Raw genomic sequence first — 27203 nt, forward strand, 5'->3', positions numbered from 1 at the left:
ATAAAACATAAAATCATATATGAGCCTAACCTGGAGTTCAGAGAATTCCAAGTCCTGCTCAAACTGGCCTTTACTAGAAGTCAAACCTTGGCAGTATAGGTCCAACATATGAGTGCAACCCATTTGCTGCAAAGATCTAATCAGCCCTTTGTATGGTTTCCTTTGTCTCATCTCATCTTCTGTATTTGAAAAGGAAAGAGGGGAATGCTCATGAGACTTTTGTCTGGAAGAGCCTTCCCTTTGAATCTCTGCCTCAGATCTGACCTGCAAGTCATAGTACTCCAGCGCTTTGCTCCAATTTCCCTCGTGTTCAAAGGTAACAATTTGCGAGGCTAACTATACGTGTAATCACAACAAATAAAAAGATGAATTTAGAATAGAATCAATAGATATATCTAACTTCTCATAATTTGTATTTGTGGTGTATTATGTAATCCTCATTGTGGCCTACAAACCAAATTGCAGAAATGCATCAGATACCATACTACTGTATATTGGATAATATCATCCTCAGCAAGAGATGACCAAACAGGTGAATTGTACTCAGGTAATTGCTGTCATAGTTGGAGGAGAATTCAGGCTAACTAGCACAAAAAACTGTAGAAACACATCGTGCATGTTTGAGTCCACAGTAGTTAAAAGTTGTTAACATTTGTTTCCTTCTTTCGCAGCCAGTAGGAAAACATGTCACGAAGCCAGAGACTCTGGCACTTCTGAAATCCCTAAGGAAGCCTTCTCTCGACAAGGGGGCTTCGTGGGCAATTCTTTTGTTGGTATTTTCTTTATTTCATCTGAAGTAAAGGTGCTGTGAATGGTAATACTGTTCCTTTCAGTAAAGGAAATAGCTCCTTGTGCACTCTTGCTTGCTTTATTTACGAAATGTTAAAGTTTCTTCGTCCAGCAATTAACCAAAAAAACCAATAAAATGTATACCGTCTCTATACTTATTATCCCAATAAAAATATTTGGGACAGGGATTTGTAGTGGGTATCGCAGCTATTCAGGCCAAGACAAATTCAAATAATCAAGAGTACTCATTCCAGGAAGTAGCAGATGTGTCCATTTTTCTCCCGGTAAAAGGTAAAAATTATGACAAAAAACGTCACCCATAAGCAACAGAAAACGAAAAGCAGCAAATCCAAAACAGTCCCTTGCGGCACTGTAGAAAAAAGAAGCTATAGAAACTACAGAAAATGATCAAGGGAGGGGTTACGCTCTCTAGACTACCAACTGATCAAAAGGCTAAAAAGGCATCTGCTATCTTTGGAAAGGCTCTCAATGCCATAAAAATGAACCTGAGTCCTATTTCTCCAAAGGTGGGAAAATAAGTATCCTTTACTAAATTTAACTCAATTGCCAAATAATAAAACTACATCCAAGTGACAGCAGGAGACCATCTATGCATTATCATCTGTCTAAAGTACACGAATGTGAGAAGTGTAGAACGTAGTCATATACCACCTAGCGACCTTAAGAATCCAAGATATAATAGTAACACGATGGTTTTCTGATATACAATAAGAACTAGAGATCACATAAGATGGAAACCAGACACAGCAATTCCAGTTAGGAATCAATAACAAAAAAGCCATGATAGCTGGGGAAGTACAGATCCTTCACCTATGATTAAAAACATATTAAGGTACCAAAACTTGAAGAAAAATGAAGTATATTAAAAGCTTCAATGTTATGACTGTAAGTAGATATTGCAGATGAGGTAGAGGAAAATGTTGTCCTGGATGCCAACAACTTATCTCAAGAACTGGATAGATTAATCTTAATCCAATACACATTAACTTTACAGTTTACTTCTAACCTTGTGGGACTGGATAATCCCATACAAGCTGTCCAGTTCATTGATTTGAGTGACTGCCGAGACCAATATTGCGATGTGGTGTGGAAGCTGGCAAAAAACACAAGGGGAAACAATGAGGGAATAAAATTAACATCAATTCTTGTCTTTTTTGAAAATTTGTGAAGCCTACAAAAATGGTCAAAAGTATATTTCTTATATGCTGAATGAAGCACCATACAAGCATATACCGTATTGCTGGAACCATAACAAAGTTATTAACTTACTACATCAGCATGAGAGAAATCTGGGCTCCCCAAGGTGAGGCAGTTAAAATGCTCCTTGCACCAGTGCTCCACGTATAGAACAGCAGTAAAATAAGCACCACAGCTCTAGGATACACAGCAGCAGAATTAGAATGGCATGTCCACAAGAACCTGTTTTCTGAATAGCCCATACTTTCTTTGTTTATTTGTCCTTTTCTATTTCCAAAGAACGGGGGATTGGGGAAGGGATGTAAATTGCGCGCATGTGTGAGTGTGAGAGGGAGAGTGTGTGAAGGTTATAGGAAAGGGAGGGTATATGATTCTACTCAGTACTCACAATTGCTGACTTTAGTAACAAGAAGATAATCGACAGATAGCCAATATACCTTCCAAAACAAATCGCCACTCAGAAACAAACAAAAAATAACATCAATATAGAAAACCAAATAACAATTTATAATTTTCCATATTTACGTATTTGTATAGTATTCTACAAGCATGAATAATATTTCTTGACTAATTCTTGCTATTCACCTTCAAACCTGGCAAATCATCTAGGACATGATTGATAACGTTTTTTATATAGTTCTCTTTATGCTTTTACATTTTTTATAAATAATATACAAATGTGTTTGGTAAAATGTTTTTGCTTTTCTTTACTCTAAATGTTCACAAAGTTTTCAAAAATTCTGCAAACACCAAATTCATGTTTTCACATGTTTAAAAGACGAACACCTACAAAACACACGGATGCATATGAACGTGCCTGACCAAGAGCGCGCGAGTGGCAAAAGAATCTTTCAAAAACATTCCACACAACAAAAATTCACAAGAGCGAGAAAAAAGAGCACAGAGCGAGGATTGAGAGCGCAAGCAGATGGTCCTACAGAGTCATGTGCCTGAGGGATGAACAATACAAATAGTTAGGCACACGGAACCCAAGGTCAAATCACAGGGACAGAAAAAAGTACACGCCGGAATAAAGAAGATTCCTCTCCCACTTGCGCTATGATGCAAAAGAAACATTCCAATCAATGTCTATGGAACTCTACCTCCCACCGAGCATCTCTGTTTCAGAAAATCATCATCGGACGTATTGCTCTGATTTTCTACAATTCGAGAATTTTATCGTTGAAGTTCCTATAGTAAGTTCCACACTTTAATTGAGGGTGTTTTGGTTGTTTGGGAGCTGCACAATTGTGTTTGATTTGCTGATGTAAGTAAAATTAGGGCTAGAAATTGGATTTGGCTGGGTTTGGAACGTTGCTGGTGATGTGAGGTTGACGGTGGCACCGGTGGTGATGGGGATTTCGGGAAGGTTGAAGGGAAGATAAAGAAGTCATATAAAAAAAAATGGAGACCATTCAAAATCAAATTTCACTAACCGAACAAGTTTTATCTGTCTTCGTTTTCACTTATGTTTAAAACAAAATGTTTCCAAACAGGTTTTTGGTTTCGTTTTTAGAGCAAATATACCAACTCATGTTTTTAGTATTTGATAAACAAAAAAACTAAAAATTTTACCAAACGCATCTCAAGAAACTGGAAATAAAATAAAATAAAAAACAAAATTAGTATCACGGAAGTTTCACCAGTCACAAGAAGTGAGCATCCCAAGTTTTCTAAGTCATAATATCCATCAAAGTAAATGTTTCTGAACTGGACAAACGGAAAGAAATCAAATGGAGGAAAGCAATAAGTCAATTGTTGAGGGTGTAACAAAATTTGTCACCCCGGCTTCTAATAGCTTATGTTTTTAAAGGAGTTGATGTTCGACATTTCAATATGGTAGCACAGAAGATCATGTGCTTGATCTGCACCCTACCTGATAAGTGGAACAATAGCACATTTTTCGCATGCTGAAGACAAATGTGAAAACTTAAGACTGGGTCTTTTCTTAGCTACTCTACACACATATAGTAGCCAGGAGACACCCATTACAATAAGATGTGATTTTATTAGCTGATGAGAGTAAGCCTTTTACAGAAAGTAACATCAAATTACTGGCAAACGTACTTGTTGCATACAGCTTTTGAATCTTAAACTACGACATTCAAAACATTTCATGTGACTAGAACTATAGAAACTATGTTATTTAGGCATACATAGCTAAGGGTGTTGCCGGCTTCGTTGATAAGATAACTAAACAATGCTTTTGTAATACAACTGACTCCAAGTCAGTGATATGATATGATAGGATAGATAAGCTGCAACTTACTGGAGAATGAGTGCTGATTTTCCTTGTGGCAGGCTTTTTAACAAAAGCAAATTCTCACTAAACTAGAAATATGAGAATGAGTATAAGTGTATAAGAAGAGGATTAATGACAAAAAAGTAACGGCAACCAACAAGTTTTAATCAGAAATACTATAAAGACCTATGCTACATTACATGGACTGATGTACAGGTGCTGGCTGTGTGTATGAGATTGTCCAACTCTAATTATGTCGTTGGTATATTTCTTCCATTATCTAGGAAATCTGGAGTTTAGGGTGCCTTAGGGAATTTTCAGGCACCATATGAGAGTTCTATCAATATTTCATGGTAAGACAACAAAGAAGTACGAAATATGCTTGCTAGGTGAAGGTCGAACCAAAGATGTCGGACCCGGATCCCTCACCCTTATCTGAGGGGCGAGTACTTTATAGATTTAGAAGAGTCCATGTAAACTTGGTAAAACACCAAGATGACCCAGTGAACTGTGAATGTCGAGATATAGTCTTAGTCAAACAGGCAAAGTTGTACTCTTGTTTTCCATCTTTAGTAGGCCATGCAGAGTGGATAATCACAGTATGTTTGGCTCTTCTTTTTCTCAATTTCATTTCATTCTTCTATTTTTCTCTTCTTCCCTACCTCATACCAGTTAGTTTTCACAGTACCCAAAAAAAAACTAAAAGATTATCAAAATCCAGAAGCTCAGATATCCTCAGTTGAAGGATTTGATTTTGTTTTGTTACTCAAATTTGACGATTATAGTGGAAAGTCATACCTTGTCCCACGATGATGTTGAAAGAATGCAGTCGAAGTAGAAGTAAAATCTTTTGTCTTAGCAGAGGTGGAACAGGATTTTGGGCCACAACTGGATGGCTTAGTATACTGTGGAATCATTGCAACAGTAAGTTACCTGAATTAATGCCCAGAATTTGAGACCAGATCAACTCAAGAAAAGTTAATTGTGATGACAAAGAACAATATCTTAAGTAAAAATGCACAACCATATAAACGGAAAAGAAGATTGTGTGAAAATGAAGCCCAGAAATACAAAGCAGAGATAAATGCAGAAATAAATAATAGTTTCAGGCTGACAACAAAACTAAAGCATGGCACTAGTAACTAAAGCTTCAGAAATTCTCTGCTAATACAAACTTCAAAATGTGCTCCCCACAATATTACTGCCGACTCTGCATGACAGTTATATTTCCTAGTTTTCAAGATGATAGTAATGATACTACTAAAACATTCACAATTTGTAAAAAGTGTGTTATGGGGTTTACAATAATGTGCAATGGTAGTTAGCTTACCAAAAACAGCACAATAGTCGTGCCACTATGTATGAACCCTTATCAATCCCAAGTGTCACTCAGATCCCTACTTCGGCATGAGAGAGTAAGAGAAGAGCAGAACATTGATCCAACTTCAACCAATAGGGACAAATGAGATATTTGCAAAAATTTTACAGGCAGCAAAAAATTCCTTGGTAGGGTGCTGAGGATCAATACTTTATTTCATTTTTCTGCATATAGATAATGTGGTCGAGGGTCTGCACACTTCCAAACATATTGCAATATTGCATACTCTGTACTGTGTGTGCGCGCGCGCGTAGGTCTGCACACTTACTACTCAAGCATATACATTCTAGCGTTGGGAAAGCTTCTCAAATTCTTCTTCGCCAATCACTGCTGGTCAAATACTGTGCCGATTCAATATTTCAGAAGTAAGAAGGGCTTGCTATGTGGTCAAGACTTAATTCTTCAATCGTCCCTTGCAAGACTTAATTCTTCCATCTTCCCACCCATAGTACCCTCATCATTGTGCTCAAGTATGGAGTGGGGCGGCCAAAACAGATCTCCAAATCTCCAATGTCAAATGATCCAACAAACCACCCACGTACTTTGACTCTATTTATAGTATACCTTGACAATGTCACTTTGTAGGTACTAGTATCCTATATCACTTGCAACGCGACCCAGAAAATATGACATCACAGTAAATGGCAGGAGTATTGCCTCACCTGCATAACATATCGAGCTTGCCCACCTTAAGGCCTTGGGGTCAGCACCCAGCCATGAAAAGCCGCCTCTCCTACCATTGGCACCTCATATCGCGTCACCTCGAATCTGTCCAACTTTAAAGTCATACCAAAACATAGAAGGAGCAGGGTCTAAAGACCCCCATTCAGAGTTGGTTCGTCAGTTATGTCATGCTTCAGTAATCCCTGACATGGAACTGGCGCAGACTTGTGGATTGGCACCTAGAGTAGAAGGGATCATTGAAGCTGCTTGGCCCACCCAACAAGGTGTCCCTGCTCTCACAATCAGACCAATCTTAGATATGACAGGTGATACCTTGAGACATATGCCATACCCTCAGTCACAAGTTTGTGGAGCCCTTGCAAGTGCTGGAGGGGTGCGAGGCGTCAACTTTGAAAACACTTAAGCTCCAATGTGTTTGAGCATCAATATTAAATTTAAAAAATTAAGTTTATTACTCCCTCCATTCCATTTTGCTTGTCCACTTTTTGATTTTCTTATGTCCCAAAATGTTTATCCATTAGAAAAAGGCAAGGAAAAAAACAATATGAAATTCTGTGTTTGCCCATCTCTTTTGAATTGATACGACAACTTGAACTTAAATTGGGGGCATTTTTGAAAGTTCAAGTTTGGGAAGTGTAATGATTATGCTCCCTTAATAAGTTGGATTTCCCAAAATGGACAAACAAATTGGGACAAAGGGAGTATAACAATAGGGTCCTACCAGTTTTATGAGCGTTAATTACAGGAAACAATAAAGTTCATCTGGAAAGGATTTGTTTTGCTACAAAAAGATAATTCATCCACCCTTGGTGGATCATTGACAAAGTTTTTGCCTTCCAACCAAGAAGTCCTAGGCTCGCCTGCTATTGTTGTTTCTATAACTTACCTTTTGTTACATGTACATAATTATACATGCAGGAGAAGACTCTGCAATCTGATTTGATGTTCGGCAGTGCATTTGTCAACGAAGTGGATTAAGTAATTGTCAGTTGCAGTACTATAAATGCATGAATCCAAACTTTGTGAACTCGGTTTGAGTAAGCGTGTAAATTTAAAATTTGAAGCCGCGAAATCTTCCCGAAATGCTCTGTATCACCCCAGAGCTTAATTTGGGAGCGTGTTCATCAACCAATTACGCACTAAGGTCATACTTACTCAGCATGGCTCTTGAGGATGAGCTGGCCTTGTGGCCTACCTCTTCTAGAAAAGGAGGTCTCCTCCTATAGAACACACCTAACGAGAGTTCATTGCTCTCTCCACTCTATGGCTGCCCCAGCTCTCTTTCCCTCCATCTATAATGTTTTCACTATGTCTTAGAGCCTACATATTGCGAAATCACCATACTCCGGCATCCCAAGAATGTATTATCCATTTAATCCAACATAGGACTATTTTTTGGAAAATCTAAGATATAAGACTATTTTTGGAAAATTTAAGATATAGGACTATTTTTTATGTATTCAAGGATCCAACAAAAACAAGATAGAGCATGGCTTTGAGGGACAAAATTCACTTGGTTATTTAATCGGCAAATAATGAGCACATAAATTGAATCAGGTCTCTAGGCCTGCCTCTTTGATGCCTTTCGGCTTCAATTTGGGGGCATGGTTACACGACATAACGCCCCATGAGTTCCTTGATTTGCGGAGGTATAGGGAGGCGCTATTGCAATGGTAAAAACTTTCAGAGAGGAGCACTCCGTGCCTATATTTCCAAAGGTTAGGTCCGTCTCCAGTCCTCTCCGGCCCATAACCCCATCGACTGGGGATACATGGGTACTGTTATTTCTGTAATCAATTGTCAGATTGGATTATATAAAATGCGGACATGTGTTACAATTTGTCAAGTGCACGTGTCGGATACTTAACAGCTAGGTGAATGTATGGGATATGTGTCTAAATGTTCCTTCGGGCATGAATGCAACACAAGGATTTCACTAGAAAAATTAAAATAAGACTCAAATCTCATCAATGCAATTCAAGTTTTGTTTTTTAGGGGGTGAATCCTATTTTACCAAACTAAAGGAGAAAAGTATTTTCAAAAACAATGAATTTTAGTATGTTTGGAGTCCCTGGAATAAGAATCCAATAATCCCATCACTAGGAAATCCTTGCATCCAACACCAACTCCTGAGTCCATGTACACCATCAAGCCCCAAGTTTGTCTTTTGTAGTACCAAAAGTGACCTTGACTAATTTACCTACAAGTTATGAAAACACACAATAGCATAGGTCCATACAATACCACCTGGTCATTCATTCTTATTAGTATTAGTATTCTATGCATAAACCACAAATATATCAATGACTAAGAAACCAAGCCCACAACAACTCTCAAAACATAAGCTACAGCACATTAATAATTTGTGACATACAAACCATCAAATTGTCTTTTCCGAAGGAAGATGAAGAAGCTACATAACATAGTCGGAGTTCATTAAGTGTGTCCAAAATGACCTGTATCGACTTAATCAACGCATTGGATTCTGCCAAGATATTTTCCTCCAACTGCACATTCCACGAAAGAAGAACTTATAGGCTTATATTGGATCTATAACCACTACCAAACAGGGTAGATACTTTATCGATGAAATCACTTAATTACTTTTTAACGTATATGGACATACAATTCATAAAATTAAAGGAAAAACACAATCAAACTAGCAATAACATTTGAAAGGTCCAGTCAGAATAAAGGGGAAAAAATCAACAGGCATGTTCAAGAAAAAAGCAAGATGTAATTGTTCTTCTAGAAGAAGATGAAACGGTTGAGAACTACAATGTGAGACTTGTAGCTAAGACGGTTTACTCATGGTAATGGACTATGAAGAGACTTTGCATCATGAGTCCCTGACGAAGACAAATTGCATTCATTTCTCCTCTTATGTGCTCTTATCCGAATTGCCCTCATAGTACTTAAATGATGACATGGATATGTGACAACATTTCTCTTCTAAGTCAACTTAAGCAAGGTATGCAAATTGAATAGCTTTCTTATGGTTTGATGCAGTGGCCAAACCACATGTTAACCAATTGAACAAAAAAAAAAAACTGCTATTGTTTATTAAGGTACTCAATGTGAAGAGAGAAATACTAAAAAAGGCCCTCATTCATCCGAGAGACATCACATGCAAATATCAATAACAAATTCAAGTTCAACTAAGATACTTATATACCATTTACAAAAGGGGGTGATGGTCAAAGAGAGAAAGGAATGATTTGTTACCATTTGCTTTTTGCATACCCTTAGAGAAGAGAGAGGAGAAATGTTTCATCAAAATATTTCAGATCTGAGTTGTGGGGGCCATTGATCACTTTACAATACCAATATTAGGGGCCAACTAGTAGGAATTTTACACCTTAAAAGTAGTAATGTAGCATATTTGGGGGACTCTGTAAACTTTGGTCGCCCAACCCTCCATCTGCCCATGTTTTGATAGGTCTTACAACTTACAAGGCTATGAGGATTGGAGAGGGTAGAGTATCATAGTTCATGTGTATGTCCATGATATAATGGTGACAATTAATAACGTGGAGAAAGTGTCAAACCTCATGTCTCTTTTAGCCAACCATTTCAAAACACAAATCACAGGATAAAAGCTAAAATGCATAAATTTCCTTTTATTTGCATCTAATCTGAAATCGGCCTTACAATTATTCTAGAGGACACGAATTTTACACCAAGTTTCTTCTCGGAGTCAAATTAAGGAAGGTAAGTAAGTTCGATAAGGCCTCTTATTGTTTGAAGTTTTCACTTCGGGGCCAAGCATGATTTGATAGGTCTCTTAGGGCTACCCTAAGAATGGGATGTGTGCACTGGATACAAGCCAAGTCATGAAGATCACACATGTTCATCAAAAGATCTTTTCGTATATTCACCTGACAGTGGCGACACCTGACAAGTACTAATGTGGAGAAAGTGTCCAAACTTATAGCTCTTTTAATCAAAGACTTTGAAATGGAGTTAGGTACATTGAGAAACTTTCTCACGGTTTATTTCATCGACATAGAAACTTTCTCATGATTGAGGTTGCCATAAGAGCACCATATATCCGAAATGAATACATCCTTGGTCTCTTATAAACAGGCATGATAGCTCATTGCAGACTAGCATAATTACTACTGAGATTGATCATTACCTTCGTAGTGAAATTGGTGATTCAGAGCTCCCCAAACCCCATTAGATGTTTCTTGTGCAGTAAAGGTTGCCAGAGAACTTTCTACATGATCCTTGTATTACTTGTCATTTAGGATTTATGTGAAACCTTGTGTCTGTTGCAAGGAAAGGAATGTTGTTGTTCTCTAAGCCGGGTTGGAAGCACTTACTAATGGAGACTTAGTTGTCTCAATTGAAGGTAGATGGTGAACTTCAGGTTACTGTATGTTTATAGAAGGAAAGTTAAGCCATGGAAAATGAAACTGGTGAGCTTATGTCGCTGTATGTTTCACCAGGCATTGTGTCCAATCTTTGGAAATATGGGCCCTAGAGGACTTGTAATCGATATAGTGTCATAATACATGTGTCAAACATGATATTTTCATGAACAAGAAGAAATCCAAAGGCCGAAATACGGAAAGGAAAAGAAAAGAGCTGGAAACAGGACAAAAGCCGACAATTAACCATAATAGTTCGAGAATAAATAACCTGCAAAGAGATTATTCTGCAAAGATCAATGTCCAAATTTTTCCTTCCAGCTAAGTTGACCACAACATTTGGTAACAGAAGTTCCGCAACTTCAGCTTTCAGCATTACAATATCTTGGCATAATCTGAAAGATACATCTATGGAATCACGTTTGATGACCGAAAAGCAAGCTCTGAGAAACCCCCAAATATGTGGAATTGCACAATCACTGCTTGTTACACAGAAGAGGAAAAGGTTACCTAAAAATAATATCATCGGAATAACCAATAAGAGCATAAACAAGTGGGCAAATCCATGCCTCAAAATTTTTCTCATGAGTCTTCCATACAAAAGACTTCTCCAGTGAAATTGCATCAGCTGATAATAAACACTAATTACAAACATTACTGAAAGAATATATATTAACACTAGAAACAAAAGTGAAAACAAGAAAAAACTACCTACAAAATAAAGCTCTCGTTGAAATCAACAAAAGCAAAAAAAAAAAAAAAAAAAAAAGAAGATAGGTAAAGCATAGCCTGGAGTATTATACCCTCGGGCCCCTTGCTATGAGACCATTGAAACTTTAACCAACAAAAGTCAAGTATTCCTAGATAAAAATCAATCTCCAACCGAAAAGAGATATTCTTTGTAGAATCTTATGGATGAAAGGTTGTTAATCTTCCTCAAGATCCACTATCCTCAAACAATTAATACAATTTCAGGAAATTTACCTTGCCCATTAAAACAACAAAAACTGAAATAGATAATATGGAAATGGTATACGTAAGCCCACAAAGAAAAAAAGACAATGATATGCACTTACCAAAACAATTTCATCAAACAGATCGAAAAGATATATAAGGGGATAGGTTGTGATAATAATGTTCAATGACATGAACAAGCTCCCAAAAAAGTAAGAGCAAATAAACCCCAAAACTACTATCACTGCAAGCGAAAGCAAAATGAATATGTAGATTAGAGTATAGGCCTACCGCTAAACGTCCTCTCTTGATCCAATAGCAGATTCTGTACGAGCTCCATATTAACACCCTTAGAGTGGACCTACAATGCACATAAACTTTGTAAATCACCTGTACGGAAAAAATCACCGAAATTACCCACGAAATAAGGTTCACGCATTGCAGGTTAGTTATGCGTCAATGAGAAATCAAGATCAGCAATATGAAAGAACGATTTGTGGCTGTGGGGCTCCACTAGTTTTGCAACTTCACAACAAAAACAAAAACAAAAAAAAAACTGAATTGGGAAATTTCTGAAGTATTTAGTATCAGAAATCATTTTCAATTCACTACAAGTCTATAGAATAGAGAAAGGAAAAGTCTAGGTGACTTGGGGGTGACTTGGTTGACGAAATTGTTCAACAAGATTATTATGACTAGGAAGATGCCCGACGAATGGAGAAGGAGCACCTTAGTACCTATCTATAAGAATAAAGGGGATATTCAAAGCTGCAACAACTATAGAGGTATTAAATTGATGAGTCATACGATGAAGTTGTGGGAAAGAGTTATTGAGTATCGCTTGAGGATGGTGACTACGGTGTCAGAGAAACAGTTTGGGTTCATGCCAGGAAGATCAACCGTGGAAGCTATCTACCTATTAAGGAGATTGGTGGAAAAACACAGAGCAAAAGAAGAAGGATCTCCATATGGTTTTCATAGACTTAGAAAAGGCTTATGATAGGGTGCCTAGGGACATCATATGGTGGATTTTGGAGAGAAAATGAGTGACCAAAAGGTATATCGAGGTGATTAGAGACATGTATGAAGGTGCCGTCACTACCATTAGATCACCAGTAGGGGAAACAAGTGAATTTCCAATCACCGTAGAATTGCATCAAGGGTCAGCCCTGAGCCCGTACCTCTTTGCCTTAGTTATGAATGAATCGACTAGACAATTTCAAGAGGATATTCCATGGTGTATGATGTTTGCAAATGACATTGTCCTCGTGGATAAAACCGCTAGAGGTGTTAATACGAAACTAGAAATTTGGAGGGAAGCATTAGAGTCAAAGGGTTTTCGGATAAGTAGGAGTAAAACTGAGTATATGGCGTGCAAGTTTAGTGGTACCAGTAGTGCGCATGAAGAAAGAGTGATGATTTAAGACCAGGAGATACCAAAGAGTGATCATTTTTAGGTATTTAGGCTCAATCATTAGTAGAGATGGAGAGATTGCTGATGATGTGACCCATAGGATCCAAGTGGGGTGGCTCAAGTGGAAAAGTGCTACTGGTGTACTATGTGACAAGAGGGTACCCACAAAATTGAAGGGAAAATTCTATGGAACTACCATAAGACCAGCGCTACTTTATGGGACAGAATGTTGGCCTATTAAGAAACAACATGTGAGCAAGATGAGTGTAGCGGAAATGAGAATGTTGAGGTGGATATGTGATAAGACTAGACAAGACAAGATTAGAAATGAAACTGTTCGTGAGATGGTAGGTGTAGCACTTATAGAGGAGAAGTTGAGGGAAAATAGGCTAAGGTGGTTTGGGCATATCTACCGTAAACCAAAAGATGCAGTAGTTAAGAGAGCGGATAGGATAGCTCTAGGTAGCAATGTTACGGGGAGGGTATACCTAAATTGACATTAGTGCTGTAGTGCGCAAAGATATGAGTATAATGGGTCTATGTGAACAAGTGGCCCTTGACAGAGCTCAATGGAGGAAACGGATTCATGTAGCCGACTCCAAGTGATGGGACGTAAGGCTCGGTTTGGTTGGGTTTGGGTTTGGTTTGGCTTCACTTATTTATCAAATTTAAACTCATCGAGAACTTAATATTTATGATAGCATAAAAAGATCCAAGTTGAACCAATACATTGTCATTATAGGATGCTGATCAAATGTTTCCAAAGCATTCAAACCAATTAATGGAAGATAACAAGACACTAATATATTAATATCAAGACATGAATTATAAATACTGGATGTCATTAGATAGTAACCTCAATGAGAGACCTCTCAAGAGAATCAAATGATAGCAAAGCTCGTTGGCCCTTCTCAGTCGAGAGTATCCCCTGTATTAACATCAAAAGAAGTACAATGGTAACTACCTTGGATTATGAGAATGAAATGGTGAAACAAGAAAATGTAGCCGACCCAAGTAGTTGGGGATAGGCTTTATCAAGCTGATGGATATTAAAAACAAGTTCTCACAAAATCTCCAACCTCTTATTCTAGGGTCATAACAAATTAATTTAGACAAACACAGAGCAATATAATTCAATAGTTTGAAGCTGAAAAAGTTCCACACAGACAAGAAAGGTTCTGAAAAAGGAAAGGACTTTGACAAGGGAGCTTGTGAAGACATGTATATAATTATCTGCTTCTGCATCTTCATTTGTCAGCACAAGTCCAAGGTGAAGCAAATGTGCAGTTGGCAATCATCAAGAAACAATAAAAAGACAAGTGCATCAAAACAAGCCCAATAAAGATATGCACTTATAAAGACCATGACCTTGTCTATAGTTAAATGGCTTAACTAAATTCCTCCAAATCATTGTAGTTAGGTTCCTAAGTTTGGCAACAATGTTGTTTTCCTTTTCTTTCTTTGTAGGTTTGGCATTCATTTCTTCTCTATATCGATAATATTCTAAGTAAATGCAGTATTTTCAAAGATCCAAAAAAGAAATTTAAGTTAACTCTGTGGAGATGGGACATACAAGTACAAGGATTATCAAATTTAGAGGTAATTATTGTCAGATTGCGCACATTAATTCAACTACTGAACATCACACAAAAAGGAATAATAGATGATTGCATTCATACACAGATTTTGAGGAAGTAGTAAAGCTGATGAAGATGCAACAACAATTTTCTTAGAAATGTTGTTCCTATTTTGTTGCAGAAGCGATGGGATCCTCATATCTTAAGATTGTTACATCCCTTCCTTGATTTGTAGTTCACTATATTGTTTCTACGAAACATAGTATTTCTCATTCTTTGGAGAAGGCAATACCACTGCACATTCATAGAATGATTGAGGTTGTGATCAACATGAAACAATTTTCAATTGAATATTCTTTGTCCATCTCGTGGCCAAGGGTGCTATTACTTTAGAAAGGCTCGGAACTGTAACAACTGTTTATCTTACAGTTCTTTGGCCCTCTTGGCTTTCTTGTCATGTCTCAACCTTTCTATAAGGAGAGAGGAAACGCTTTTACGTCTGGCACTCTTTTTACCCTATTCTGTTTTCGGAATTAACAAAACCTCTTTCAAGCAATTGAAGTTCCCCAAAAGTAATATTAATAATAAAATTGATGAAGGGACCAGTCAGAACTTCACACATCCCAACACACTCCAAGGGCAGCAAAATGAATGTGGAGAAATTTTAGCAAACATGGGGCCTGATGCTGATTTTGGTTAAAGATCCCCCATAGCAAACTATGATCACCCTTGGGGTCCAAGTGGTTGGAGCTTCATGCGAGAGGGGCCAGTCTATTGTTTAGTTTCTTTTGTCTTGTGTTCAATTCCAATGCACCCAACAAATAAAGCCTATATAAATGCAATTTCTAGGAAATGGATCGTGGCATCGTGCCACAATCCCAACACCCAAGAGAGTTGAAGAACCAGATGTTCTTGTATTAACTAGATCATCTGGTATTAACTAGATCAAGATGCAGCCAACTTGATTATATTGTATCTTGCTATTTACTGCTAAAAGTTATTTCATACAGTTGTATATATTGCACCCTACTAGTGATAATATACTGTTAGATGATGGATCTATTTGTATCTAGTGTAATTATGTGTCTTATCATGTAATCAGTTTAAGTATCTCGGACCGTAGTGCAATTATTATACAGCTTGTATATATATTTTACGTTGAATGAAATTAACTCTAATGGGTTTTCTCCCTATTATGATTACCCTAAAACTGAATATGGTATCAGAGCGATAGAACCTGGCGACCTACGACGTTCTTCTCGTCGCTGCGTGAACAGTACTTTCGGGGGAACAGTGTTTCGTGAACAGTGTGTCGCGTGAACAGTGATCATGAACAGTACTCGCGTGAACAGTGCTTTGTGAACAGTGCTTCGATCAGTCGGGGCTTGCCGTCGCCGTCGATCAGATCTGTTCTCGCCGATCAAATCTATTTTTTTCTTTTTCAACACTGTTTCAGTCAGATCCGAAGGTATTCAGTTGATTTTTTTTGAGGTTCTAGGGTTTTTGGAACCTTTATTTATTATTTTTGGAGTTCTAAAGTTGCTGGGAACATTGTTTATTGTTTATTTGGCATTATTGTTCTACTTTCAAGATGTCAGAAGAGAAAAAACAGGCTTCCGCTACTGGCAAGGATGAGTTGAGTCGTGTAGCGACTCTGGATAACTCTCCACTGGATATTTGTCCCATCAAATTGGATGGCACAAATTATTTACTTTGGTCTTGTACTTTTACATTAGCCATTGAAGCTAAAGGGATGTCTGAGTTCATTGAAGGCCCTATTACTGAGCCTACTACTGATGTTGAACTCAAGACGTTTAAGTCTCGTCGATCTTTAGCCATGACTTGGTTGTTTAATTCTATGAAGGCTGATATTCGTAGTCCCTTCTTACTTCTTAACACTTCATATCAGATTTAGACTATTGCCAAACAGACTTATTCTCAGCAGGGCAATGATGCTCAGTGTTTTGAGTTGCGAAAGCGACTTCGTACTATGGATCAACACAATCGATCTGTGTCTGTTTACTTTGCTGATCTCAATGGGACCTGGCAAGAATTTGATTATTATCAGGGGTTTCAAGCAGTCTATTCCGTTGATGCTGGTGCTTGGTTAAAAAGAATAGAGAAAGAGCGTGTGTATGACTTTCTTGCTGGTCTTGATGTGGAGTATGATCCAATTAGAGTGCAGGTGTTGGGTCGTGTTCCGTTTCCATCTTTGGGAGAGGCCTATGCCATTGTTTAACAGGAAGATAGCAGAAAGGGTGCTATGTTACAAGCTCCTACTTCTGATCGTTCTGCATTGGTTGCTATTCCGCAGGGACAGTTTGGGTCTGGCAGTGGAAAGTCTTAGTCTGGTACTACTAGTGGGACCATAGACCGTATGTCACTCCAGTGTGATTATTGCCACAACACTGGACATACCAAGGATTTCTGTTGGAAGTTACATGGTCGTCCTTCTCGTGGGCGAGGCAGTGGACGTGGAGGTCGAGGTCGTGGTCCCGGGCGTTCTCAGGCTCAGGCATATATTTCAGAGTTTGCTACCTTGTCTGATTCTGGGTTCAGTACAGGAGTTCAGTCACCTTCTGATTTTGTTGGCGGTTTCTCTCAGAGGGAGATGCAAGCTCTCAGGCGTCTATGGCTCAGGCTGATTCTTCCTCTACTATAGCTCCTACTTCCACAGCAGCTCCTACTGCATCCTATTTTGCTCATTCAGGTATTCCAGCTAGTGCATTTACTGCCTCCTCTGGTATTCTTTGGATTATCAATTCTGGTGCTTCAGATCATATGACAGGTTGTTCCTCTGTTTTTTATTCTTATTCCACTTGTTCTGGTAAGGATAAGGTTCGAATTGCCGATGGATCGTTCTCTGCTATTTCAGGGAAAGGTTCTGTTCGCTATTCTCCCTCTATCTCTCTCTTCAGTCCTCCATATTCCAAACTTTGCCACTAACCTTCTTTCAGTTAGTAGTTTTACCCATTCTGCAAACTGTTCTGTGACATTTTTTCCTACTCACTGTATCTTTCAGGAACTAGAAACAGGGAAGGTGATTGGCAATGGTAAAGCACATGGTGGTATCTATTATCTGGAGCATGCACCTCATCCATCTCAGCCATCTTTATCATGTGGACAAGCTCTACGGGCAGATATGAGTTCCACTCTTTCTTTGTTACATCGGTGGCACCGTAGATTGGGTCATCCCTCTTTTGAGATATTAGAGAAACTCTTTCCTACTTTAGTTAAACATTGTCCTAGGGATCAGTTTTTTTGTGAAGCCTGTGAGTTTGGAAAACATAAACGCTCTTTTTATGCACCTATTAATAAACGAAGTGATTCTCCATTTATAGTTATCCATTCTGATGTTTGGAGTCCTTCTCCTGTTACTTCTTTAAAGGGCTATCGATGGTTTGTTACTTTTATTGATTGTTATTCTCGTGCCACATGGGTGTACTTACTCCAGTTAAAAAATGAAGTATTTTCCTGTTTCAAATCTTTTCATAAGATGGTGTGCGCTCAATTTGATACACATATTAAAATTCTTCGGAGTGATAATGGGACTGAGTATATTGATAAAATTTTTCGGACATATCTAGATAATAATGGTATTATTTTTCAGACGACTTGCGTTGACACTCCACAACAAAATGGAGTCGCTGAGTGTAAAAATCGTCATCTTGCTGAGGTCGCTCGATCTCTTTTGTTCACTATGAATGTTCCCAAATACTTATGGGGATAAGCTATTTTAACTGCTACATATCTTATCAACCGTATGCCATCTAGTGTCCTTAATTTTAAAACACCCATTAAGTGCCTGCCAAGCAGTTGTCGAGTTACGACTCTTCCATCTAGGGTGTTTGGTTGTATGTGTTTTGTTCATGCCCCAAAACCTTCTGGAGGCAAGCTAGGACATAAAGCCCATAAGTGTATTTTTGTTGGGTACTCGCCTACCCAAAAAGGCTATAAGTGTTACGATCCTTATTCAAGGAAGACGTTTGTCTCTATGGATGTTATCTTTTCGGAAACAGAGGTTTTTTATTCTCCCTCCAAACCATCTCTTCAGGGGGAGTATCAACAGGAGGAAGAGATGTTTACTTTTTATAATCATAGTGAGAGGGAGAAATTTTTCTATGATCATAGTGAAGGGGAGAAGGAAAACACTAGAGAGGAACCAGTATTTGTTGAAAGGGAAACACATGATATTGGTGGTGACATTGAGGAACAATTACCTGCACGACAACGACTGCATGGAGCTGGCTTACAGAGGTATGCTAGACGGAAAAATGGAAAGTCTTCATGTACGTTACCACCTTGTCAATCACAATCACCCAATCCAGTTCCAGATTCCTCAGCTCACTCTTCTGGTAATGATTCTTCTCTTATTGAACCTCCTCCTATGGATCCTGACAATCTTCCTATTGCTATTCGAAAAGGTGTTAGATCTTGTACTCAACATCCTATTTCACAGTTTGTTTCTTATGACCGTTTGTCTCCTTCGTACCATGCATTTGTCTCTTCTCTTTCCTCTATATCTATTCCACAGAATTGGCAGGATGAATTCAAGATACCTACGTGGAAAGGAGCTATGGTAGAAGAGATGACAACTTTGAAAAAGAATGGCACCTGGGATCTGGTGTCACTTCCAGGAGGGAAGAAACCAGTGGGCTGCAAGTGGGTGTTCACTATTAAGCAAAAGGCTGATGGTACAGTTGAGAGATACAAGGCAAGGCTTGTTGCCAGAGGTTTTACTCAAACTTACGGTATTGACTATGAGGAGACGTTTGCTCCGATAGCGAAGATGAATTCTGTGCGAGCTCTCCTCTCGTGTGCTGCCCACTTGAATTGGCCTCTTCAACAGTTTGATGTGAAAAATGCATTTCTCCATAGTGATTTAGAGGAGGAAGTTTATATGGATATTCCACCAGGTTTCTCTTCTCCTGCAAGTGAAGGAAAGGTGTGTAGATTAAAGAAGGCACTTTATGGGCTGAAGCAGTCACCTAGAGCCTGGTTTGGCAGGTTTTCTAAGGCTATGTTGAGTTTTGGTTACAAGCAGAGCCATGCAAATCATACGATGTTTATCCGGCGAAGTAATGGTAAGATTGATGTCCTTATTGTTTATGTTGATGACATAATAATGACAGGCAATGATGTGAGTGAGATTCATAACCTTAAGTCTCGTCTAGCTCAAGAGTTCGAGATTAAGGACTTGGGATCATTAAGATACTTCCTTGGAATGGAAGTAGCAAGGTCTGATAGAGGTATCTTTATTTCCCAACGCAAGTATATACTTGATTTTTTGGAAAAAACAGGCATGTTGGGCTGTAGACCTGCAGATTCTCCTATTGAGGCGAATCATCATCTTAGTGGAGATGTGGGGGAGCGTACTGATAAAGAGAGGTATCAGCGACTTGTGGGTCGACTAATATACTTGGCCCACACTCGACCAGATATTACTTATGCAGTAGGTGTTGTTAGTCAGTTTATGCATGATCCTCGTACTTCACATCTAGATGCAGTTTATCGTATTTTGAGGTATCTAAAATCAGCTCCAGGAAAAGGAATTTTGTTCTCTAATCATGGTCATTTGCGATTGGAGGCATTCACTGATGCTGACTGGGCTGGTTCTATGGATGATAGGCGCTCTACTTCTGGCTATTGCACTTTCCTTAGGGGTAATCTGATTACCTGGCGAAGTAAGAAGCAATCGGTAGTCGCCAGGTCTAGCGCAGAAGCTGAATATAGAGCTATGGCTAATGGTGTTTGTGAGCTCTTGTGGCTCCAAACTTTGTTACTTGATTTGGGGTTTGCTGATAGTGTTCCGATGAAACTTTACTGCGACAATAAAGCTGCCATTAACATTGCTCATAATCCCGTTCAGCGTGACAGAACGAAGCACATAGAGATTGATCGACACTTCATCAAGGAAAAGTTGAACGAGGGTTTGATATGTATGCCGTTTGTGAGATCTGGAGATCAGTTAACTGATATTTTCACAAAAGGGCTGGGTAGCAAGAGTTTTCATCCTATTGTGTTCAAGTTGGGCTTGATTGATATCTTCGCACCAACTTGAGGGGGAGTGTTAGATGATGGATCTATTTGTATCTAGTGTAATTATGTGTCTTATCATGTAATTAGTTTAAGTATCTAGGACCGTAGTGCAATTATTATACAGCTTGTATATATATATTTTACGTTGAATAAAATTAACTCTAGGTTTTCTCCCTATTATGATTACCCTAAAACTGAATATGTTAAAGCATCCAACTCCAAACCAATTGGCAAAGAGTGGAGAGGCCGCCCAGGCTTATATACTAGTTTTGGAGGAGATAATTAACCAATGTGGGACAAATCCCAACACTCCCCCGCACGTGCGACCCCTGATTCGCACGTGGAGAGGTCAACAAAGGATCCGAAACACACGGATCACAATGAAACAAAGTGCAACTATGGCACAAACAAAGGGGAAAAGCCTCCGAAAGCCTAGCTTTGATACCATGTTAAAGCATCCAACTCCAAACCAATTGGCGAAGAGTGGAGAGGCCGCCCAGGCTTATATACTAGTTTTTGAGGAGATAATTAACCAATGTGGGACAAATCCCAACATATACTTATAAAACATTTCAGACGTATCACAGCCGTATCTGTATTGTGTTTTCTTAGATTTTTTTGTACCGCCATACTCGTACCACACCTGTATTCATGCTCCATAGATTCTACGCAATGAAGCAAAGCAACAGATTACATTGAGCATAATCTGAGAAACAAGGATTTTAATTCTAACTTCAGGTGAATTTTTGTATAACATTTAAACGGCTAACAAGCACAAAGTACACACACACTTACCAAAAAGTTATCTTTGATGTGCAAGAAAACACAAAACAAAATAGAAATGCATCAAATTCAATGAAGTAGAGACAAAATAGACATGCATCAAACTCAATGAAGTAGGGTCTAGCAAGCACAGGTACAGCTACAGTAGAGTATGGTAACTCTTATTAGGAAAACCTAGGCAGATCAAACTGACTACAATGGACTCACCTCGATAGTTTGTGACGTCATATCAATTATCTTAACAGAATCATCCATCAGATATTTCTTCAGAAGCTGCATAAGAGAAACAAGAAGGTCTTCAGATATGCCGGCGTCCAAATGAAAATTTGCTTATGTAGAATTTTCAGGATAAAGTCCCAGACAAAAATGTGTCTAACCCGACTCTCTAGGGAGATGAAAAACAACACTATGTGGATCCCCAATCCCGACCTGTACTTGAAAAAAAAGAAGAAAATTACTAACAAAATCTAATCAAAACCATGGGCAATCAAAACAACAAGGATATAACGGGGTACAAAAGCCTATCAAAAAAAAAATTTAACGGGGTACAAAACATTAATACCTTTGATATAAGATCCGACACCCATGCCAATAAACTATTTCCTTCATCCAATCCACACATTCGAAGTAGTCTCCAAACCGCTTGGACACTTTGATCGTCGCAACACCAATAATTTTCTGCACAAGTAATCTCTGTTTTGCCTTCTCTCTGATGGATTACCCCCATGATTAATTTCTTGTGTAATGCTTTCAGACTACAAGCACAAAAACAGAGGTTATCCCAGTAAAGCACAATAATTTACAAGCAAATAAGTTTGAAAAAAGTTACTGTTCACAACCATTTTTTCAATTAGACACATTTTTCCGATCTTCATATGCAAAATGGAAAAAGGTTTCTAATTTCATCACTATATGGTTCAAGTTCAAATAATCATACGTAAAAAAGTAAAATAGAGTCTCATAACATTCAGACTTAATCACATTATTCTCTACACAAATTCCCAACAAAGTAATGAATCTAGGATAGAGATGGTTAACAACGACTGAAATGGGTGCCTAAAATCTGCAATTAAACTAATAAATTACATGATTTATAATATTACTGAAATTGCCAATAGGATTACAAATTTTACTCGTGCAGAAGAAGAAAATATCGCATGTACCTGCACAGTAGTAATCTCAGAGGGAGGTAGCAAGATCTCTTCACAAACTGCAAATGAACATATTGTGCAAGCAAGGGGTTGAAAAAAAGGCGGTAAGTATAATTAAAACAATGACCAAATCAACAAACCTTAATTTCTCAAAATGTCCAACACTTTCAACTCTAACATAAACCTTTATTAAGTGTTCCTTTGGTGAGTAGTCTTGACAAAATTGCTGCTGAAACTTCCGTATCCCATCAAATTCGTCTAGGTCTGGGAAAGGCTCCGGTTCCTTGAAAGGGACAGATTCGAATGAGTAAAATCAAAGAGACCATTAAAAATAACAACACCTAAGTTAAACGATAACATTCACAAGCACAAAAAGAACCAAAAGAGACCCATTTACAGCTGGGGAGCAGCAGTGTCACGCCCGCCCCGCAAACGGCACCCAAAGTGGGCTCGAGTCGGCGCGACCACGTGGCATTCCACACATAAAACCAAACCACACCTCACAACCAATCAGAATAAACACCCAGCGGAAAACTTATCACCTTAGCATAAAAATGAGTCGACGTGTCGACCAACCAACCACGACCTCGCACAACTAAACAACAATATAGTTTTGCAATACTTAAAAATTCTACACTTTAAAACATCCACCGACGACTTATTTATAACTTATATATAACTTATATAAATCACTTCTTAGTTCACTACCTACAACCAACTCGCTCATCCAAATCATCCAATGCTAGCCCAAGCACTTCTCAACACGATGACCGGTAGTGGACCCACTCTACACAACCTGCTACCTGGCAAACCAAAAAGGAAAGCCAGAGTGTGTGAGATATAGAAATGCTTAACAAAATATAGCAACAACTGAATGAATAACAACAAGAATATAAATTCCCAACATAACTGAAATACTAAAATACTAAAATATATATAATAGATATAACCACCACATCCTCCAAATACAACACAACAATAATATCCAACGGCTAAAAGACAATCTCAACTTGTCAACAGTTTATCAAGTAATTAAGAGCAACACCGGGCACACAACCAATAATTTAAGGCATAAGCCTTTTGGCATTAAGTCAATCACCGGGCACACAGCCAACAACTTAAGGCATAAAAACCTTTTGGCATATAGCCAATCACCGGGCACACAGCCAACAACTTAAAGCATAAAAGCCTTTCACCGGGCACTAAGCCAACAGTTCAATTCAATATAGAACATCTATGAATCAACAACTCACATATCACAACCGAATCTCGTGTCCCACACACCATGCTCCCAACCATCGTTAAATAAGCGATATGGCTTACAACATGATGTGCCTCACACACGAACATTCCCAACATATCATAAGCTAAACAACAATAGCATGATATACACTTACCATTACAGCAATATCTCATTAAAGATAACCATATCGAAAGCTTACTACGATTAGCAAGATATACACTCACCACCACAGCAACATTTTATTGGGAAGAACCATATCAGACACACTCACATTTGCATCGACTGAGATATGCCAAACTTACGGTTTTGGCACCTCCTATTTGACCGGCCTTGTTACCTAGCCACAAGTTACCATATCAGCATACGAATCCCTTGAAATATTTAAGTAAATATATCATACACCCCATAATATATTTACCATGCTAACAAGTGTCAAAAAAGGTTAACAAGGCCACCAACACCCCTAAACCATTTAACAATCATTTGATACCAAATTATAAAACTAATAAGGTATTAGACGATACCCAACGAATACAAATATGTCCATCTTAAGGCTTAGAAGCGCCCCCAATCAAATGTAAGAGCATAAATATGACATAACTCTTAAAATCGGTTTGAAAACTATGACCATCCTGTCGTATTTCGACCATAACTTCTTATTGGTTTAGAACCAGGTCAAGAGACCACCACCATTAGAAAGTACACCTCTGGTACATGAATTTTGATATAAAATTTGCCCAACATAGAGTCTGGACAACAAAGTTATGCTCATCCGAAATTCAATAATAACCTGTCCAAAATCTCAGCTTCTGCACGTCCATCAACTTCAAATCAAAAACTGATTAAACCTAGTACAAACTAAGCCACAACCCCTACGTATTCCGAAAGGTATACGAGTTTAGTTTCAGAATCAATAACCCGTGTGCAAACCCAATACTCGAGCAAAGAGATATGACCATTTTCCCAAAATGTGTCGGTGCACAAATACAAAACTCAGCAGGGACACACCAACTTGTAAAATCCGCCAAACCTAGAATATGCATCTAATAAACCCCAAATTTGGTACACACCATTATCACACGTCAAAGTTTATCCCTGATTTTTTCCCCTGATTTTTCACAATAAAGGAATCTAGTCAAAATCACCTCCAAACTCAGATATTCTGTGCAGCCAAACACAATTTCCAACAAAACAGTTTATGTTCGAAAATTAATTAAAAATCGAATACTTCATACTTTTCAGTAATTCTAACGCCAAAACATCATCAACTTATCAATCTTTAAGACTCATAAGGACCCATAATCAGGAGGATTGTTAAACTTAAAAAAAAAATTGATGCATAACACAGATTTGTAAGCTGTTTGCACAAAACCAGCAATCTAACCACAACTTAGTTTATGATTTTTATCTTTTTCTACAGTTCTCAGAAAATTCTGAAAATTTAACACGATACAACAGACACATATAAACATTCAGTAATTATTACAAGAATTTAGAAGCTCTCTAGATACCTCGAATAATTCCATGAAGAGCAACCCAGAGTTTCCCCCTCCCCCCCCCCCCCCCCCCCCCCCTCGTTCTCTCTCCCTACGTAGAAACAAGATAAGAATGGGGAAAGATAAATATCCCCAGGATATTTTGCAATATAAGGCACAAGGAAAATTATCACATGCAAGCGGAACCACGTCCTAACTTATGCTCCGACCAATAGCATTTAGTTAAATACCCATCATATATGAATAAACCCCATAAACACATATTTAATTAAAATATGAGTTTAAAAATACTAAATATCCGGGATGGGTATTACAAGAAGACTTACTTTGATGCAGTCATGGAGCGATGGGTCGGAATCCACAGTAAGCTGAATAAGCAATGACAGAACTTGAGAAGATTGAGTGCTAGAAAGATCATTGTTGGATACCAAAGGAATGCAACAACCAACCAACTTGGATACCAAATACTGCTCCAAAACATCAGCACAAATATATCAGAAACATCACATACACAACAATGTTAAACTTTTCACAGCATGAAAGACAAGATATAAACCTGAAGTTGTTCACCTAGCACCCCAGTAGTTTCTTGTGATGGGCTGCTTCTATATGTTTGGAGCAACAAGGTAATGATACGACAACATTGGTCTTGTAAACCATTACAACAAACAAATAGCCCTGCCAAATTGAAAACATAACTGCGACAATTCCAACATTAGTTCATAAGGTATAGCTGCTAAAAAACTCACCGGTCAAAAAAGGAAAGTCAAAAAAGGAAAAGGCCTTTGACAAAGGGCCCCTACACACTTCCATATATATCAAAAAGATCTATCAAATCAAGAAATTGGTCAAAGGGAAGGATTACTTTCCTTCAACTCCCAACTAAGCAAACTTCTAACAAACAAACTTTGAAGTCTATAAAAAGAGTCTTCCAAGCCATTAAAGGGCGCCAATTCCCCATTCATCAAATAAGCCATATCAAAAAAAGAGGAAACATCACTCAAATTCTCCTCCTTCCTAACCATTGTGTGCATCACTTCTCTTTAGCATAATTTATTTCTACAAGGATAATACCAAATAGGCGTTTCACTTGCTTAGGGCAAAGATTGACTGGTTCATAGAGGGGGAGAGAGTATAAATCTATAGCCTGTTAAAGCATTCAACTCAAGACCCATTGGCAATGAGTGAACAAGCCACCCAGACTCGTATATCAGTTTTGAAGGTTAAAATTAACCAATGTGGGACAAGCTCTAAGAACAAAGAATCCATAACATTGGAATCATAACGAAACAAGTTGCACTTTTGGCACAAACAACGGGACATTCAATCAAGGGAGTCTTGTCCAAAAGCCTCCTAAAGCCTAACTTTGATATCATGTTAAAGCACTTAAAATCAATTGGCAGTGATTGCGTAAAAATTGTGTAAAAGGCATACCTTGTGTGGACACACCACAGACATGGAGTAGATCTAAGGAGCATAAAAGCATAAATATGAAAGCCTTGAGGCGTTTTCAAATAAACTAGACTACATGATGGCTTCGAGAAGGGCCTCAACTTAGCTATCATTTGTCTCTACAATGAGCACCACATGCATACTGAGAGTGCAGTATTTCACATGCAAGTAAACCTTGAGGATTACTTTGACCAACTTGTGCAGCTCATTGTATAATTACTACATTATCAAAAGGTAAGGAAAGGGTTATGGATGAGTTCAGCTTCACATAGCAAGATGGAGGGGAGAAAAGCAGCAGAATTGAGAACTGGAAAGAATGCAGCAGAATAGTGACTAGGCCGAGTTGCAAGAAAGGAGGACAAGAAGAGAGGAAGAAGAAAGGTGTCACCTCACTAGGATTCAGCAAAATT

General features: G+C 38.3%; 1 pseudogene; it reads right to left on the reverse strand.

The window, feature by feature from the left end:
- LOC131298703 (serine/threonine-protein kinase ATM-like) overlaps positions 1-27203 on the reverse strand; it is a 45866-nt pseudogene that overhangs the window by 12268 nt on the left and 6395 nt on the right.

Source organism: Rhododendron vialii, chromosome 8a, assembly GCF_030253575.1.
Source record: "Rhododendron vialii isolate Sample 1 chromosome 8a, ASM3025357v1".
NCBI classification, from domain to species: Eukaryota; Viridiplantae; Streptophyta; class Magnoliopsida; order Ericales; family Ericaceae; genus Rhododendron; species Rhododendron vialii.